A 5,520-nucleotide genomic window follows, 5' to 3' on the forward strand; every position below is an offset into this window, starting at 1 on the left:
TTCTCCCTGCCCCGGGTGCACGGGGTAGACTTGTCCTCCCGTAAGCGGTGCACCGGGTAGACCTGTTCTTCCCTGCCCCGGGTGCAATGGGTAGACTTGTCCTCCCATAAGCGGTGCACCGGGTAGACCTGTTCGTCCCTGCCCCGAGTGCACGGGGTAGACTTGTCCTCCCGTAAGCGGTGCACTGGGTAGACCTGTTCGTCCCTGCCCCGAGTGCACGGGGTAGACTTGTCCTCCCGTAAGCGGTGCACTGGGTAGACCTGTTCGCCCCTGCCACGGGTGCACTGGGTAGACCTGTTCGTCCGTGCCCCGAGTGCACGGGGTAGACTTGTCCTCCCGTAAGCGCTGCACTGGGTAGACCTGTTCGCCCCTGCCACGGGTGACCTGGGTAGACCTGTTCGTCCCTGCCCCGAGTGCACGGGGTAGACTTGTCCTCCCGTAAGCGGTGCACTGGGTAGACCTGTTCGTCCCTGCCCCGAGTCAATGGGTAGACTTGTCCCCCGTAAGCGGTGCACTGGGTAGACCTGTTCGCCCCTGCCACGGGTGCACTGGGTAGACCTGTTCGTCCGTGCCCCGAGTGCACGGGGTAGACTTGTCCTCCCGTAAGCGCTGCACTGGGTAGACCTGTTCGCCCCTGCCACGGGTGACCGGGGTAGACCTGTTCGTCCCTGCCCCGCGTGCAATGGGTAGACTTGTCCTCCCGTAAGCGCTGCACTGGGTAGACTTGTCCTCCCGTTACTGGTGCAATGGGTAGACCTGTTCGCCCCTGCCTCGAGTGCAATGGGTAGACTTGTCCTCCCGTAAGCGCTGCACTGGGTAGACTTGTCCTCCCGTAAGCGCTTCACTGGGTAGACCTGTTCGCCCCTGCCACGGGTGCACTGGGTAGACCTGTTCGTCCCTGCCCCGAGTGCACGGGGTAGACTTGTCCTCCCGTAAGCGCTGCACTGGGTAGACGTGTCCTGCCGTTACTGGTGCACTGGGTAGACCTGTTCGCCCCTGCCCCGAACGCACTGGGTAGACTTGTCCTCCCGTAAGCGCTGCACTGGGTAGACTTGTCCTCCCGTTACTGGTGCACTGGGTAGACCTGTTCGCCCCTGCCCCGAGTGCAATGGGTAGACTTGTCCTCCCGTAAGCGGTGCACTGGGTAGACCTGTTCGCCCCTGCCACGGGTGCACTGGGTAGACCTGTTCGTCCCTGCCCCGAGTGCACGGGGTAGACTTGTCCTCCCGTAAGCGCTGCACTGGGTAGACGTGTCCTGCCGTTACTGGTGCACTGGGTAGACCTGTTCGCCCCTGCCCCGAACGCACTGGGTAGACTTGTCCTCCCGTAAGCGCTGCACTGGGTAGACTTGTCCTCCCGTTACTGGTGCACTGGGTAGACCTGTTCGCCCCTGCCCCGAGTGCAATGGGTAGACTTGTCCTCCCGTAAGCGGTGCACTGGGTAGACCTGTTCGCCCCTGCCACGGGTGCACTGGGTAGACCTGTTCGTCCCTGCCCCGAGTGCACGGGGTAGACTTGTCCTCCCGTAAGCGGTGCACCGGGTAGACCTGTTCGTCCCTGCCCCGAGTGCACGGGGTAGACTTGTCCTCCCGTAAGCGCTGCATTGGGTAGACCTGTTCGTCCCTGCCCCGAGTCCACGGGGTAGACTTGTCCTCCCGTAAGCGCTGCACTGGGTAGACCTGTTCGCCCCTGCCACGGGTGCACTGGGTAGACCTGTTCGCCCCTGCCTCGAGTGCAATGGGTAGACTTGTCCTCCCGTAAGCGCTGCACGGGGTAGACTTGTCCTCCCGTTACTGGTGCACTGGGTAGACCTGTTCGCCCCTGCCCCGGGTGCAATGGGTAGACTTGTCCTCCCGTAAGCGGTGCACCGGGTAGACCTGTTCGTCCCTGCCCCGAGTGCACGGGGTAGACTTGTCCTCCCGTAAGCGGTGCACCGGGTAGACCTGTTCGTCCCTGCCCCGAGTGCACGGGGTAGACTTGTCCTCCCGTAAGCGGTGCACTGGGTAGACCTGTTCGTCCCTGCCCCGAGTGCACGAGGTAGACTTGTCCTCCCGTAAGCGCTGCACCGGGTAGACCTGTTCGCCCCTGCCACGGGTGCACTGGGTAGACCTGTTCGCCCCTGCCTCGAGTGCAATGGGTAGACTTGTCCTCCCGTAAGCGCTGCACGGGGTAGACTTGTCCTCCCGTTACTGGTGCACTGGGTAGACCTGTTCGCCCCTGCCCCGGGTGCAATGGGTAGACTTGTCCTCCCGTAAGCGCTGCACGGGGTAGACTTGTCCTCCCGTTACTGGTGCACTGGGTAGACCTGTTCGCCCCTGCCCCGGGTGCAATGGGTAGACTTGTCCTCCCGTAAGCGCTGCATTGGGTAGACCTGTTCGCCCCTGCCACGGGTGCAATGGGTAGACCTGTTCGTCCCTGCCCCGAGTGCACGGGGTAGACCTGTCCTCCCGTAAGCGGTGCACTGGGTAGACTTGTCCTCCCGTTACTGGTGAAATGGGTAGACCTGTTCGCCCCTGCCCCGAGTGCAATGGGTAGACTTGTCCTCCCGTAAGCGCTGCACTGGGTAGACCTGTTCGCCCCTGCCACGGGTGACCTGGGTAGACCTGTTCGCCCCTGCCTCGAGTGCAATGGGTAGACTTGTCCTCCCGTAAGCGCTGCACGGGGTAGACTTGTCCTCCCGTTACTGGTGCACTGGGTAGACCTGTTCGCCCCTGCCCCGGGTGCAATGGGTAGACTTGTCCTCCCGTAAGCGCTGCATTGGGTAGACCTGTTCGCCCCTGCCACGGGTGCAATGGGTAGACCTGTTCGTCCCTGCCCCGAGTGCACGGGGTAGACCTGTCCTCCCGTAAGCGGTGCACTGGGTAGACTTGTCCTCCCGTTACTGGTGAAATGGGTAGACCTGTTCGCCCCTGCCCCGAGTGCAATGGGTAGACTTGTCCTCCCGTAAGCGCTGCACGGGGTAGACTTGTCCTCCCGTTACTGGTGCACTGGGTAGACCTGTTCGCCCCTGCCCCGGGTGCACTGGGTAGACCTGTTCGCCCCTGCCTCGAGTGCAATGGGTAGACTTGTCCTCCCGTAAGCGCTGCACGGGGTAGACTTGTCCTCCCGTTACTGGTGCACTGGGTAGACCTGTTCGCCCCTGCCCCGGGTGCAATGGGTAGACTTGTCCTCCCGTAAGCGGTGCACCGGGTAGACCTGTTCGTCCCTGCCCCGAGTGCACGGGGTAGACTTGTCCTCCCGTAAGCGGTGCACTGGGTAGACCTGTTCGTCCCTGCCCCGAGTGCACGGGGTAGACTTGTCCTCCCGTAAGCGGTGCACTGGGTAGACCTGTTCGTCCATGCCCCGAGTGCACGGGGTAGACTTGTCCTCCCGTAAGCGGTGCACTGGGTAGACCTGTTCTTCCCTGCCCCGGGTGCAATGGGTAGACTTGTCCTCCCGTAAGCGGTGCACCGGGTAGACCTGTTCGTCCCTGCCCCGAGTGCACGGGGTAGACTTGTCCTCCCGTAAGCGGTGCACTGGGTAGACCTGTTCGTCCCTGCCCCGAGTGCACGAGGTAGACTTGTCCTCCCGTAAGCGCTGCACCGGGTAGACCTGTTCGCCCCTGCCACGGGTGCACTGGGTAGACCTGTTCGCCCCTGCCTCGAGTGCAATGGGTAGACTTGTCCTCCCGTAAGCGCTGCACGGGGTAGACTTGTCCTCCCGTTACTGGTGCACTGGGTAGACCTGTTCGCCCCTGCCCCGGGTGCAATGGGTAGACTTGTCCTCCCGTAAGCGCTGCATTGGGTAGACCTGTTCGCCCCTGCCACGGGTGCAATGGGTAGACCTGTTCGTCCCTGCCCCGAGTGCACGGGGTAGACCTGTCCTCCCGTAAGCGGTGCACTGGGTAGACTTGTCCTCCCGTTACTGGTGAAATGGGTAGACCTGTTCGCCCCTGCCCCGAGTGCAATGGGTAGACTTGTCCTCCCGTAAGCGCTGCACTGGGTAGACCTGTTCGCCCCTGCCACGGGTGCACTGGGTAGACCTGTTCGCCCCTGCCTCGAGTGCAATGGGTAGACTTGTCCTCCCGTAAGCGCTGCACGGGGTAGACTTGTCCTCCCGTTACTGGTGCACTGGGTAGACCTGTTCGCCCCTGCCCCGGGTGCAATGGGTAGACTTGTCCTCCCGTAAGCGCTGCATTGGGTAGACCTGTTCGCCCCTGCCACGGGTGCAATGGGTAGACCTGTTCGTCCCTGCCCCGAGTGCACGGGGTAGACCTGTCCTCCCGTAAGCGGTGCACTGGGTAGACTTGTCCTCCCGTTACTGGTGAAATGGGTAGACCTGTTCGCCCCTGCCCCGAGTGCAATGGGTAGACTTGTCCTCCCGTAAGCGCTGCATTGGGTAGACCTGTTCGCCCCTGCCACGGGTGACCTGGGTAGACCTGTTCGTCCGTGCCCCGAGTGCACGGGGTAGACTTGTCCTCCCGTAAGCGCTGCACTGGGTAGACTTGTCCTCCCGTTACTGGTGCACTGGGTAGACCTGTTCGCCCCTGCCTCGAGTGCAATGGGTAGACTTGTCCTCCCGTAAGCGCTGCACTGGGTAGACTTGTCCTCCCGTTACTGGTGCACTGGGTAGACCTGTTCGCCCCTGCCCCGAGTGCAATGGGTAGACTTGTCCTCCCGTAAGCGCTGCACTGGGTAGACCTGTTCGCCCCTGCCACGGGTGCACTGGGTAGACCTGTTCGTCCCTGCCCCGAGTGCACGGTGTAGACTTGTCCTCCCGTAAGCGGTGCACCGGGTAGACCTGTTCGCCCCTGCCCCGAACGCACTGGGTAGACTTGTCCTCCCGTAAGCGCTGCACTGGGTAGACTTGTCCTCCCGTTACTGGTGCACTGGGTAGACCTGTTCGCCCCTGCCCCGAGTCAATGGGTAGACTTGTCCTCCCGTAAGCGGTGCACTGGGTAGACCTGTTCGCCCCTGCCACGGGTGCACTGGGTAGACCTGTTCGTCCGTGCCCCGAGTGCACGGGGTAGACTTGTCCTCCCGTAAGCGCTGCACTGGGTAGACCTGTTCGCCCCTGCCACGGGTGACCGGGGTAGACCTGTTCGTCCCTGCCCCGCGTGCAATGGGTAGACTTGTCCTCCCGTAAGCGCTGCACTGGGTAGACTTGTCCTCCCGTTACTGGTGCAATGGGTAGACCTGTTCGCCCCTGCCTCGAGTGCAATGGGTAGACTTGTCCTCCCGTAAGCGCTGCACTGGGTAGACTTGTCCTCCCGTAAGCGCTTCACTGGGTAGACCTGTTCGCCCCTGCCACGGGTGCACTGGGTAGACCTGTTCGTCCCTGCCCCGAGTGCACGGGGTAGACTTGTCCTCCCGTAAGCGCTGCACTGGGTAGACGTGTCCTGCCGTTACTGGTGCACTGGGTAGACCTGTTCGCCCCTGCCCCGAACGCACTGGGTAGACTTGTCCTCCCGTAAGCGCTGCACTGGGTAGACTTGTCCTCCCGTTACTGGTGCACTGGGTAGACCTGTTCGCCCCTGCCCCGA

This window comes from Tyto alba, unplaced genomic scaffold (genome assembly GCF_018691265.1).
Source record: "Tyto alba isolate M040663 unplaced genomic scaffold, T.alba_DEE_v4.0 Super-Scaffold_100000168, whole genome shotgun sequence".
NCBI classification, from domain to species: Eukaryota; Metazoa; Chordata; class Aves; order Strigiformes; family Tytonidae; genus Tyto; species Tyto alba.